The following is a 14,085-nucleotide window of genomic DNA, read 5'->3' as shown; positions in this document are numbered from 1 at the left end:
GACTGTTTTGCCTTCTTATGCCAGCACTGCTTAATGTAGAAATTCTTCTCCTCCACCCAGATTTCAGAGCTGAATGTAAGACATGATAGAGATGCTATTAACTCTGTTTACACTGTAATTTCCCCTTGAGTGTCTGAGTAAAAAACATGCAGATCTATCGTGTGGTAGTCAGTGAAAAATTTTGAATGGGTCTGTGTGGTGCTTGGCCAGAGAAAAGAGCGAGACAAAGCATAAGTGCCAAACCCCAAATGTGTGCCTGCTGGCTCTCAGTGTGAGGAGCATGTAACCTGCACTGCTCTGCTCTGCAGGCATTACGGTCTTACTTTGACTTAAGTATAATTAACAAGGGCAAGGTTTGCCCTCTGAACTGCAGTAACCCATGTGCAATAGTCTTTTTGAAAGCCTTCTGATATCTGTATTTGTGGATAATTTTGATATTTTAACACTGTAAATTTCTGTGCTCCATTACTGGAAGATGTGCCTGACCTTAGCCCTCTAATTGTGCGGTAATTAGCATCTAAATACCATGCAGAACTCCCTGCAAATCAACCAATTGGAATATTAATTCTTAATCTAAATATATCCTTTTAAAAAAGGAATTGGAGAAGTGCAAACTCAGTCAGTAGAAAACTGTTTTCTCTGCATCTGGTATTTCTGGGCAATGAGGGCGTTTGTATTTCGAGTGTATCCATAGACACAGGAAAGTGTCTGAAAGTGAGTGTATCTCATGCCTCCCTCCAGTGTCATAAGTTCAGGCCCAGAGCCCCAAATATTTTTATTCTGTATATACTGACTCCAAGCAAGAAAATCAAAATGTACATCAAGTCAGATCTTAGATTCCATTACTACTGGCCATAACCACGTGGCACATCACAAGTCCTTTGGATGTAGCAGAACATGTGTAGTGACACCACACTTTGTGACAGGTTGTAGTCACAAGTGCTAACCTCCCAGGAGAAAGCCAAGTAATGAATAATTAAAACCAGGATCTCCTCAGCACACAGCTCATGGAAAGGTAACCATGTCCTTCCCATTACCTACCCAAGAGCTAGAGGAGCTCTCACCTCGTGGGTGGCTTGGCTCTTCACATGGTCCAGATTCAAAGAACACCACGTCTGCTGTGTTTGAGTACTGGAAAGGCAAAATGCAATGAAATAATTTTATGAGCAGAGCAATTAAATTTTTGCCTCTTAGTTTTGTATTTTTAAAAAGACAGATTTTTCTACTGTTCACATGAAAAGCTATCAAAGATGTTCAAATGGCATAGACATGGGTAAAAAAAATTAATCACAAAGGTGAGTCAGCCTCAGAAAGGATAGTGCCTAAGGGAATTTTCCTCACTGAGTGCAAGGTTAATTCTAAAAATCTACACTTGGAAATTGAGAGAAAAACCCACGAATGTCAAACTGTAAATAAGAATATTCTTTCCTATTTTGGACTATTTTATCAGGAGGCATGCCTAATATTCATTGTTACTTATGTAACACACAAAGACACACACACACACATCCCCCACTCCAAAGCTGTGCAAATCCCTATGTATATTATGATCATCAGGAAGGTTTGGAAACTTTGGTCACTTTAATAATGTGATTTTATTTAATGCATGCAAGACTGAAAGCTTTATGTTGTCAGTAGCAAAACATGAAATACTATATGAATTAGGAAAAATCCAATAACAAACAGCAGGATGCTCCATGCATACATATCGCTGTTGTGGTTATGAGCAAATACAAGACTATACATGATTAACCACAATTTATTCTTACTATAAACTCAGCAGACAGATGTAGATGACATACTATAATTGCATACACATTTCCTCCCAGAGCTTAAAACCAATAAAAATATGGTAATTTTGTATAACTTAAGACACATTCTTTACCGGTTTTAAATAAATAATAGGGTTTTAACATGCTTCCATTGTTTTGCTTTTGCAGTTTTTGAAATAGACTGTGTTTTGAATGCTGGTATGTGATGAAGTAGAAACAATATTACCTACAGAGCAACTGATATTGCTGGAGAAAAAGATTTTCTCAGTTAAACTTAGCAACATAGACGGGGTTTATTCTACACAGTCCCAGCTATTTTAACACTTTCTGGTTTATCTAGTATTCCGAGTTTTGACTGAGATGGTTTTTTTACATCACGTTTTGCCATCTCTGGAAAGGATATTTTCAATTGCACAAAGTGTCTTTGAATAAAGACAAAACAAATATCCAAGCCAAAATCAGCCTCCAGATCTCAGAAAGTGGATACAAATTTTGCAGTAATTAAAACTAAGGAAACATCAATTGTCTCAGTGTTATTTTAAACTAAGCATTTCTATACGAACTCCAGAAGTATAGTTTAAGTATATCTAAATATACTGTTAATTGCATCAAAATAGTGCATCCATCTGTGAGTTTTGTTCTAAGCTTGCTGAGCGAGTTGAAAACGCAGAATGTGATCTGCAAACCAAGCAAGTTACTAAGTAGCTGTGGAAAACTTATCTAAAGATAAAGTTGGTTTGCTGAAGTTTCCAGTTCTGACTGTAGCCTAATGAAACTATTTCAGGACAGTCGCAACAAATTCAGTGTCTACAAGACAAGTGATTATATGAACTTGACCTTCTTGCCTCTCCTTTCCGGCTTCCAATTTCCTTGAAGATTTTGTCCGCTGGGTAAGGTAAGCACCTCTTGAATATTCATTGCCTCGGGCCAGTGCAGATGAGAAACTTTCATCAGCCATCCGTGTCTTTCTGCGGTGACAAAAAGGATCTCTTCACAGGGCATTAGTTGGAGCCTTCTGGAGTCCGCAAAGTTACTTTATTTGTTTGTGTTTGTGAACTGGGGAATCCAAACAAATAAATTGGAATGCAGTTGCTGAATACTCAGATCTTTAGCTGGAGAAAGCTAGTTTTTGTCTTTAGTTTTCCAGTCTGATTAATCCTTTTATACAACTGAAAGCTGCTAACCTCTGTAGCTGGATCACATGGCAGAGCTCTTTTGTGTTCCCCTGTAATGCTGCAGTGCACCTTCAGGAAAGCCAGTTCTTCGGAGAGGGTTAGAGCAGGTTGCCTCCACAGATCACTGTAATGGTATCTTTTAATTATGGTTTGCCGTGCACTTCAGACACTCCAGCAGGACTGCCTAATTAACAAGGTTGTTCAGCTTTCATATAGTATCAATCAACTAGTTGCTGAAAACGTCTTGATCTCATTTTCTGAGATTAAAGTATAAACGAAGGACACTTTGCTCCATTGTTGCTAAACTAAGGCACTACCATCTGGTTTGCAAATGTGATATTAAAATCTCTGGAAATGTCTGAGGCCCCAACTCAACAAAGCAGTAAGCACATGCTTACCTTTGAATATGCAAGTAGAGCCATTTATTTCAATTGAATCACATGCTTAAGGTTGAACGTGCGCTTAAGGATTTTCCTTTAATCAGGATTTCATAGACTCATTTTGAAATACCAAACTTTTCAAAATAGACAACAGTGAATTAAACTATTTGTAGAATTCAGGAAATCATAGCTTAAATAAATTAAATATCCCAAGTAGCTTGTATCATAAAAGTCTCAGTAACAGAGCTGATAAAATGATGTAAGTTTAATTCAAAAATCTTCTGCAGTGTTTTGCAGTTTGAGTGAAACTGTTAGAAAGGTAATTGCAAGTTACACAGAAAAAAATGAGAATGAAAGAAATTGATTATTATTAGAAATAATTTTTATCCAGAATATATGATGTCCAAACATTTACTCTTAATATCTACTTGGAACAGTAAAATGCTGCTGAGGATTATTATTATACTAGCAATCGACTGATGGTTTAAGTAGATTCAAGCTAGGTTTGAGCTGAACTCTAAAACTTACCTGTCACTTTCCCCCTCCCAATTTGCTACATTATTTGGAAAATTCTGACTTGTGAAACAGACACAGATTATTTCCCCCAAAATCTGGGAACAGTTTGTGTGTTTGCCACTAGCCCCAAGAGGCACACACTGGATCCAGGGGTGTGTGGTGATGCAGGCAGTCAGTTCAGTTCTCAGCACGCAGTTTGGTGCTGTAACGTGCCCCTGCGCTCTCCCTGGCACAGCTCCCCTCCAGTGGTCCTTTTTGGGCACATGAGAGCCCTTCCTGCCATCCCTGGGCACTGCTCTGGGCCAGCACAGGAGGAGCAGAGGCAGCAGCAGGAGCAGCAGCCTCCTCAAAGACCACCCTCCCTTCCCACTGCGAAGCATCACATGGGGAGCACATGCAGTGGAGACAGATGGTGCTCGCTCTCCCTGCAGTGCCATCGCTTGGCACTTGCAGAGGAGAGTGTGATGGCCACGTGAATGAAAACGGGATGTCAGTGCTGGCAACTCCAGTTCACCCCTCTGAAAGAGCAGGAGCAAGACCTCTCCCACACAAGCATGCCACCAGTTGTGTTGTGGTGGCCTATGTGTGAGCTTAAGTGGTGCTGAGGGACAGATTTTACTCATAAAATCATAAATGGATTTCATTAAACCTACATGGTCTTTAATATATCAGACATAGTTGAGCCTCAGGAGTTTAAAAAAGAAAATGAGAGAAAAAGATACATTAGTTCATTCCCCTCATTCCCCTCTCCCCCAAACATGAATCATAGATGTTTCTATGCACTGAAAAATAAACAAGATTAGAATAAGAGCTGCATAAAAACACAGTAAAGTGGCCTTCCTGGAAAACAGACATTGTTAATAAGTGTATGTAGATGTGGTTTCAAATCAACGATAACATTTTTAAACCTAATTAAAGAAATATATAATCCTTCCTCAAGGAAAGCAAAAACAAGAGTTCACAACCAGAGAAGGCTGAGTATTCAGTGAAGCAGAATAGAATATTGTCTTTAACAGTTTCACTGGTTTTGAAAATAAGTATTTCAGCATCCTCTTAACTTCAGACACACTCTTCTCCTGAAGTTACATTCATTGCTGATGTCTTCAAACCTAAATCAAAGGTCAAATGCATACAGTTTCCTTATTCTTAGTCCTTGTTCTTTGAACAAGTTTTTACAGGCACAGCATATGTTACCATATTACATTGGACTTAAATTTAAAGAATTATTCCAGTATTTAATGCATGGGTTTTAAAGGAGAACTTTTTTGTAGTAAACACTGATATTTTATTAATGTTCTGCACATGAATACTGGAGCAAGTACTGGCAGATGTAATGTGCTGTATAGTTAGTAACTATTTAGGTTAAAAAACCCCCTCTGTGTTTCTATAGTGTGGTTATCTTGAAAACCCACGTAGCAGTAAAGCTTTGTGGATTAATGCCTTTGAATCAGCCAAACTGCTTCAGACTAACAATTCTTTTAGCTCGTGCCATATTTTTTTTCATTCTATATAATAACAAACATGATTAGCACAGAAGTACTATGCTCTCCATAACCTGTTTGTAATTGGGAGAATCTGCACTGTGTGTCCTACAGTCCATCTCACACTGAAGATTGAAGTGTAATTACAGTGCAGGCAATCTCATCTCTAGTAATTACAGCTGTCACCATTGATCCAGTTAACCAGGATAACTAACTGCTGAGCCAGAGTTGACAAAGCTTTCTGGCTAAACCCAGATTGCTGTTTAAGGGGGGATTTTGGTTTTTTTGAGAATTTTTGATTATCAAAACACTGGTGCTTGAAAAAGATAAAAAATATTGTGGGTTATGGATTAGAAAGCAGAAAGCACAATCCGATTTCACTTCGTTCTCAGGACTGAAACTTGTAGACTCACCTTACAAGGCAAACAGAGAAAATGCAAGGCAACCCCTTACATAAATGAGCTGCATGTCAAAAGGGGCAGAACTGCTTCCTGATGTTCAGCTCAGGGGCGTGCCTGGTCCCCACAAGGGCAGGGCAGGGCAGAGGAGGCATTGCCTGCTGGAGGGCACATCTGCAGCATGTGCTGATGGGGTGCAAGGAGCCCCAAGCCTGCCAGACCTGCAGCCTGGGGTCCTTTACAGACAAGATCTTTCCCAGTTCAGCTACAGTGCAGGTATTACCTCTCTTCTCTCTCTGCACACTGATTTCTTACAATTGGTTTTAAGTACTCATCAGTACACCACAGTCTAAATTGTTTAAAGAGGAAGACAAACCTCAGTCTGTAAGTCAGAGTCCTAAAGTGTAAGTTTTAAGTTGGTGGAAAATAAAACCCAGAAGACTTCTCAGTTCTGACCAGGAAAGGAAATACTCAGGTGCCTCTTCAAAAGCAAATTAGTATTTTTCAGAAATGAAATAAGAGTACAAGTTCATCCACTATACTGCAGTAGAATTGTTTCCTCTCTGTGCTATAACTCAAGGACAGCTGAAAACTCCCCTATAGGCAGCTACTACTATAGATCCCACTGTATTACAAACTCCTGCCTTGCCACCTTGTTGGTTGTTACACTCCAGATTTAGGATGACACATTTTGTGTAAGTGGGTAACAGTTCCATCACAGGAATCCATAGTGAGTTCACTGGGACCACTTGAGGAATAAAGCACTCTTCTGTGGGTTTAGACTAGATTTTCAATAACAGAGAAGGAGTTTGCATTCTTTATATCAGGCACTTTTCCAATCCCGAGTTGGGCTGTTACAGCATGATGTAGTTAGTCTGCCTGACTTTGTCTAAAAACAAGTCATGAAGGTGTAAGTGAGCAACAAGATTTGATACTTGCTTCTTTCAGAAGACTCCAGAGTATTACTATGGTTGGCTAAATGCTGTGCTGTGGTGTTTCTGTGTCTCTGGCTTTTTAGGAAAAAATACAGCATTTGAGGAGGTTTTCTCTTTTCAGAATTTTTCCTAGATTCCAAGAGTACCCCTTGAGAGAGGTTTTGAACAGAACAACAATTTATTCTTTCCTCACACAGTTTTATCTAGATCTTACTAAACCTAGCACCACTCCAAAATATGCAAAATGGGCGTTATATCAGTATTAGCAATGAGAGTGACAGCTGTAAATTCTGAAGCCAGAAAATTCCAAAATAGTTCACCATCAGGCTTAACACATACCAGGAAACTTCTTTCCAAAATGTCACCAGAAGAAACCAAAAGAAAGTTGCAGATCCAAAATTTGCCTTAACTGAATCCCAGACCGTCGTGCTAGCACGACAAAAAGTACTGTAGGTAGATGGTTGCCATAGAGAATGCCTCTAAGAATTTTTTTTTAATACATTGGCCATGGAGAAATTTACCTTTCCATGAACAAAGATGTCAATTTATTCAGTATGCTGTAAGACGGAGTGAATCCACACAACCAAAATCCCCAGCATCTCTCACTCCTCACTAAAGCAATATATAGGCACCTTATGTGCAGTACTTTGCCTTTACTTGTATTTATAGCCTCATTGAAGAAAAAAGTCTATTGGATGTGCTCACCATGGGACCATATATACTCCAGCATCTGAGTGGGATATAAAATTATCCACCAGATGCAGTGACTGGCTGTGCACTATGCAGTCATCTCTATGTAATGTCAAAAAAAGAAGAAAAAAGAATTGTGAAGCCATGTCCCATCAATAATACAAGGTATTGTAAAAGGGCTGTAAATTGAGAGGACAGCTTGTTGGTTTGGGCTTTGGTTTTGTTTTGTTTCTTCAGTGAATGTGTTTGTCCAAGAAAAACCTTGCAGTGAATCAGTGTTGTGGTGGTGTCTGTTTTTTAAGAAATATTTCCTAGCTTTTCAATAAGCAGCACAATGAGCAGCCAGGTTTAAAAAAGAGGTGTTTTAACATCCATTCAAGTCCTTTTGGTTTTCTACATTTGCATGTAGAAGACCTGTAACTAGAAGGACACCTTAGAGGTGTGTTTGCTGTAAACTGTGCACCCTTTCCTTGCCCTGTTCGACCCTTTGCTGTACTGCTGCAGCATCAGTCAGCAGGTCTTGAAGCCTTTGGGGAACACTGATTAATTTTGCCAGAGGACAAGGATGGCAGCTGCAAAAGCATGGGAGGTAGTTCTGCTTCCATGGGCATCAACTCTAGAACTCCCATTGACTTCAGCAGAAATTGAGGCATGCTTATCAGGAGAGAATATCCTCTTCTAAAGAGAAAAAAACAGATGTATGAACTTGCTCCCTTTTTCAAATATCTTTACATAGCATAGTGATAGAATGGGTCAAAAAATCCCACGTGAAGGATGTGACAACCCAGAGCTGAGCCTGTGCTAATGTCATACTTTAACCACCGTTTCTTGGAGATCCTCAGCACAGGACAATTCTAGCTAGCTTTATTTCCTCTGCTTTAGGTTCTCTTTCTTTTAAATGGGCTAACCCTGTTGAGTGATACATTTGTCTCATGCTTGAGTGTTTACAAATGCACCTGCATCCTGTATGTTTTCAGGTACCTTCACTGTTCTACATAATGTTAGTGGAGCACAGCTACCACATTAAACTGCCTGTGCAATCCCATGCTCCACTGTGCATGTTTGCTGGCTGTACAGCTTAGCATGCATGTTTTATTAATGTTCAGAATGAGATCTGTAAACATCTTAACAAATTCTGGAGGGGAGTTGGGGAAATGTTGTCCAGTATCTGTTTGTTTAGATTTTCATTAGAGAAAAACTTCTATGACTTTCCTTTCTCCCAAAATGTAGATCCATATCCTCTGTAAAAAAAATACTGTCTTTCCCTGTTCTGCACAGCTCATTAGCACTTCTCTCCATACACTTATTTCTGGTGCCATTTATTTCTTCTGATATCATATTATGCAAATGTAATACACAGCCTTGGTGTATAAATAAGAAGCCTTCCTTAGCACTTATTTCTTTTTTCAAGCTCTACAAAGTGCATTTCACAAGCACAGTTGCTCTGAAACAATTGCACGAATTGGATAACAGATTAAAAATATGTGTGAGAAGAAAATCCCCAAACAGTTAATCTTAAAGGTCACAGACTAAAGTAGTTTAACTTCATAAAATGGGATCCTGAGTCCTGAAGGCTGGCCAGGAGAACCTTGGAATGTCTTATGTGAGAGGAGGTGAAAATCTTTGCATGTCTAATGGCATATTTATGACTAGACAAGCTCTAAGGAAGTCTGTGGTTGTTTTTTTGTAATCCTAAACACATCTGTTTTGTTAATTGGAAAGAGCTTTTAATGAAACTGAATGGTGGGTGCTTTTTAAGTAACCCAATTCAATAAGTACATCCTTGCTTGAAAGCCAAAGCAACAATTGCTGCTTTTCCCAATAGTGTATATATTTGGAAACAATTGTTCAGTTTTATACATTTACCAGGATGTGTCAAGATTAGAGCTGGATTTTTCTGCTTGTGTCTAGCCTGGAAAGAATATATTTAAATGTCAGTCTCAGCTGACGCAAAACATTTTGCCTGACCTGAGAGAAAGAACTTTATTTTCTAAGAGAGTCATTTACGGTTTTTTCATCCCAAAAACCAAATGGCTCTGTCAGTTTCAAAATGCAATGTCATTTTGGAACAAAAAGTCAAAATATTTCACCTAGAAAATGTCAATGAATAACATTTATACTTCTCTGAATTTACTCTTTTGGCCAAACTGTTTTACAACATGATCTGACTTCTGAATAGTTTCATTCCCTCTGAGACTGCGTATCTGTAAATTTTATGTACCCTGAAAATATTTTCAACCTGCTCTACATGTAGGTACTGCTAAGATTTGTGTTAGCTTCAGTATCACTGTGCAAAGGCACATCTTTAGATGGTAAGGTCTGCCCCAGGCTGCCCCCAGGGCAAATCCTGGAATAGTTTGTCTGCAGCCAGGCAGGATCAGGCCAGGTTAGGATCTCTTGCTCTCAGAATGCATGTGCCAGCTTGCTCTGTGCCTCTGATCCTGTTACTGCCACGCAAAGTTTGGCTTTCACTTGTATCTACACATATCTAGGGCCTTATCCTGGAAATTCTTGTTCGTGCCAGTAAATTTCACTGCCAGGAGATTCCTTTGAAGGCAAGACAACAGTTCCCAATATGACCAGGAGTAGGTGTGACCAGGCAGGCCTACAACCCATGCACAAACACCTGTGCACTGTGTTTGTGTATGTTCATCTTTTACAATGCTAAGGAAGTTGTGCCAGTAAAGCCCATTTTCCTTGAAGATTGTCAGTCTTAATAAGACCTAAGGAACTAGAACAAAGCCATCGTGAATTCTAATGTATTTGAACATATGCCCTAGGACCTGTTATTACCATATCAGTCAGATAAAGGAGTGGGAGAGCGGTTGCAACAGCACAGAAGGAAAAATGTTAACACAGCTAAAGGACTCTTTTAATTTTAAAGAAAAATTCAGACTGTGAATTTCGTTTCCAATTTTAAAAAGTCTTGTGGATAGTATCAATTTCTTTCAATTCTTATTCAAATACTATTTTTTCATTATTGTTGAAATATTCCTTTTCTGTTTAAAATTGAGCTTTTTCTGTAAATCCTCCTTTAGAGTGAGGGGTGTTTGAAATACTGTATTTGCTCATTGCTCATGGTAGAGTAGGAAGGTAAGTAAAATAATCTCGAGCAAAAAGTGAATTCAGGTCAGAGTCCATTTCCAAGGCACATCTGAAAAGCTAATCAGTTCATTTAGTCTCTGTCCTCCAGCTCTGAAATGTATATCAGCAGCAAATGTACAGTTCCCAGGTGTCCAAACAGCAATCAGCTGATTCTGCCAGTTGCATATGTGTGTGAGAGAGGGAAATGTATTAATCCATTTAATTATATGTATCTGGAGCAAGAACTGGACCTGGGGTTGCCACAAGCTTAATGAGAGGTTTAATCAAGTTTAGCTGTAACTCAAGATCCTCTAGAATTCCCAACTATCTCAGACATGTATAGTGTGACTTTTTCCTCTTAATCCATTGCAGGCATAATAATATTTACAGGATTTTTTGAGGAAGAGAGAAAGGGTTTCTAAATGCATGTAATAGATTTTTACAACTTGCAATAAGCATGGATGCCTGGCAGCAGGTTAGGGAGTCAGGATAAGAGGTCTGGTTGAGCTTCCTGAATACACATGGTGCAGAGGCAGGATGAATGATAGTGTCTTGAGAAAAACTACTACCACCATGTTCTAAAGCAGTGCACTGCCTGGATTGTGATGATTTGAAAATTTCTTGGTTTAGATGTCATTAAAACATTTCTAAAGCTTTACCTGAGTTTTATAGCAATCTTTCTGGTAAGTTTACAGCTGAGCAAATACAGAAGCATTTGGATAATTGCTTTTAATACTTGCATTAGCCTGCATCAGCTTTCTTTAAAAGGATTTTTCTTTCAAAATGTTCCAGTGTCTTCTGTCTTTCTTTCCACAGATATCCACATAAATCAGATTGCTCAAGATAGAGCAAACTATCTAAGATAGATTTATCCAGTATAGAGGACCATCACAAAGTCTGTATCATTTAAGTACTATGTTTGTCTTTGAAACAGACCTGAAGTGACATCTAAATGCAGCTTAAGAAATGCTCAGGCTTTGAGATGACCTCACTGGGGTCTTCAATATCCTCACAAGGGGAAGTGGAAGGGCAGGTACAGATCTCTTCTCTCTGGTGATCAGTGACAGGACTCAATGAAACAACAGGAAGCTGAGTCAGGAGAGGTTTAGGATGGATAACAGGAAAAGGTTTTTCACCCAGCGGGTGGCTGAGCACTGGAACAGGCTCCCCGGGGAAGTGGTCACAGCACCAAGCCTGAGAGAGTTTAAAAAGCATTTGGACAATGCTCTCGGGCACATGGTGTGACTCTTGGGGCTGTCCTGTGTAGGGTCAGGAGTTGGACTGGATGATATCCTGATGGGTCCCTTCCAACTCAGCATATTCCGTGATTCTACACCCAGCTGTATTTTCTCCAGCTTGCTGTTTAAGTAGAATTCAGGTAGAGTAAAGCAAAAAGTAGATCATTGCCAATTCACTGGTAAAATTGAGATACATGAGGTAATCATTTTGACCAATGACAGTTGCTTTACATAAAGGATAGGGTAGTAAACCAGGAATATTTAAGGGGTCTGTACCTATTTGGGAAGAATGTATTTAGGGTATTAATAAAATGTAGTGATAAGAAAGCTACTGCATTGTACAGCCAAGAACAACAAGCAAGCAGTGTGGTTCTAGTTGTTTTTCTAATACAAACTTTTAAAGTATTCATGTTGTATCTTCTGCTAAAGGAGAGGATGAGAAAGGAGCCTGGGAAGAGCTGGAGTAGTTCTTGCATTAGATCTGTTTTCCAACAGTTCCAGCATGATGGAGAGTCGATGGTGGATCCTGGTTCTGGGTTTGCCCTGCTTGCTGGGGACTGGTGTGTGGCATCAGCCTGCCTTGTGCAGCATAGCCACATCTGTCATTAGGGAACATAACCTTTGCACTGAAATGTGCTCATCCACTCAGTCCAAGCTTTTGTCAATAGGATTTTCAGTCCTGTCTTTTGTCAGTGGGTTTTAGGTTTATGCAGTAAGGAATATGACTTTAGCTTGAGAAGGAAAAATAAGGTTTTTTTCTACTGTACTCAGGGTTACACTGAACATCTGAGCACTTTTTTCCCTTAAGGTTTAGTCAAATAGGATTCACAACAGGCTAAACCTCACTCTAGGAAAGACTTTAAGGCTAAAAGCCTGATTTCTTGCTTCTGACTCAATTTTGCAGTTAAATCTTAGTTCAATGGCCATTGGTTTTGTTGGGCTTTTTTTTTTTCCTTTGACATCTGCTTTTGTAATATATGTTTGTGTCTTCATGGTGTTTTAAGGAAAAATTTCTCATTACCCACAAAAAGGAAGGCAGAAACTTTTATGTAATGCTGAATATGAGCAGGCTTAATACTAATTGACACCTAGTCAACAGAAAGGGCTGAAAGCCTCCATGAAAATTTGTCAACACCTCTTGAGACTGGACTATCCCAAAGACTTGCTAAAAACTCACCACATACAAGTATAGAATTACTTGCCAAAAGATTCTGAATGAAACAAAACAAGCTGTGAAATATTCACCGACGGATCACAAACAGAATGAGAGGCTAAATGTGTGCACTATAAATTCACTATAATTTGTTTACTCAGCTTCAGCCAGTTTATAAGTTATACTGGAAACCTGCCAAGTCCTGGTAGAGCTGAGGCTCAGTAATTCAAGAAGAAACCTTGTTACCACTTATGATAAGAGGTTCTCAATACTCTTCACGATGGAAAGTCAAATAAAATGAAAGTAGATCTTGATGTGCTCCACACTGAATTTCAATACTACTTCTGGGCAATTAGGTCAAAACATCATCAGTGGGTGTGTGCTGCCAGTAGGGTCTGTGGGCCAGGCTGAGGGGTAGTGCTGTGTGTCAAACACCAGTGTCCAGGAAAGAATGATGATTGCCACACAGAAAACACAGAAGCAAGAGCCTGGTAACAAGGAATGGCCTGGGATGTTTCCAAGAACAGTATGAAGGACCTCATGGCTTGAGAAAACTATGACCACAAAGTGTTGAGAAATTTCTCTTTCTGCCCTTGAATCATGCCCAGCTTCTGCATATGCTGGAGAACAGATTGGTGGTAATACAGCAGAGGGCAGCAATGGAAAATGACCCTTTGAGATTCCATGCTCTGTGTATTTTGCAAACAATAAACAGGCTCAGGGTAAATAAAACATAAAAAGACCAGAGCAGAACCAACCCTAAATAGATCCTCTAGGAGTAATCCTCCAAAAGCAGAACATTCGGGCAATGGTACAACTTAGAAAATGTCAGTGTAAATATTCTTGTCTGCTTATCCTCAGCCTTAAGCAAAACTTCTGCTAAAAGAATGGGGGCCACAAATCAAATTGCCTCTGGGGATTTGAAGCCCAGAGGTTCAGTATGATGCTATTGCATGAAAAATACCATGTGGAAAAACTGTTCACTTTCCATTGTCTGTGCAAGAGAAATGAAGAGAGCATATTCATAGCAATGAGAAACAGAAATTCAGTGTTTAACATCTGTGCACAGTAATAATTGAAAAGGGTGTTAACACAGATGACCAGCTGATGCAGCCTCTGTACCTCTGATGGGTTTAGTGGCCACTTGCTGAGAAGCAACCTCAGCGCTCTTGCCATGCCCTGAAAAATCCAATATTTTCAATGAGACAATGTCCCATAGTTATTGAAAATAAATTAAGTTTATTCTATCAATCTGATACATTT

General features: G+C 39.3%; 1 protein-coding gene across 4 annotated transcripts in view; it reads left to right on the top strand.

The window, feature by feature from the left end:
- SEMA6D (semaphorin 6D) overlaps window positions 1-14,085 on the top strand; it is a 246,991-nt gene that overhangs the window by 172,798 nt on the left and 60,108 nt on the right. For 2 of the 4 annotated variants that reach the window (XM_085070611.1, XM_085070613.1), the window contains one exon: window positions 2,557-2,667. The exons of the other annotated variants lie outside the window; for them this stretch is intronic. The gene's annotated coding sequence lies outside the window, so the exon portion shown is untranslated. The remainder of the gene's footprint in view (window positions 1-2,556; window positions 2,668-14,085) is intronic. 4 annotated transcript variants of the gene reach the window in all.

Source organism: Lichenostomus cassidix, chromosome 10, assembly GCF_008360975.1.
Source record: "Lichenostomus cassidix isolate B80296 chromosome 10, HeHo_3.0, whole genome shotgun sequence".
NCBI classification, from domain to species: Eukaryota; Metazoa; Chordata; class Aves; order Passeriformes; family Meliphagidae; genus Lichenostomus; species Lichenostomus cassidix.
Note: the sequence above shows the minus strand (reverse complement) of the source record. Positions and strands in the feature narration are given on the sequence as shown.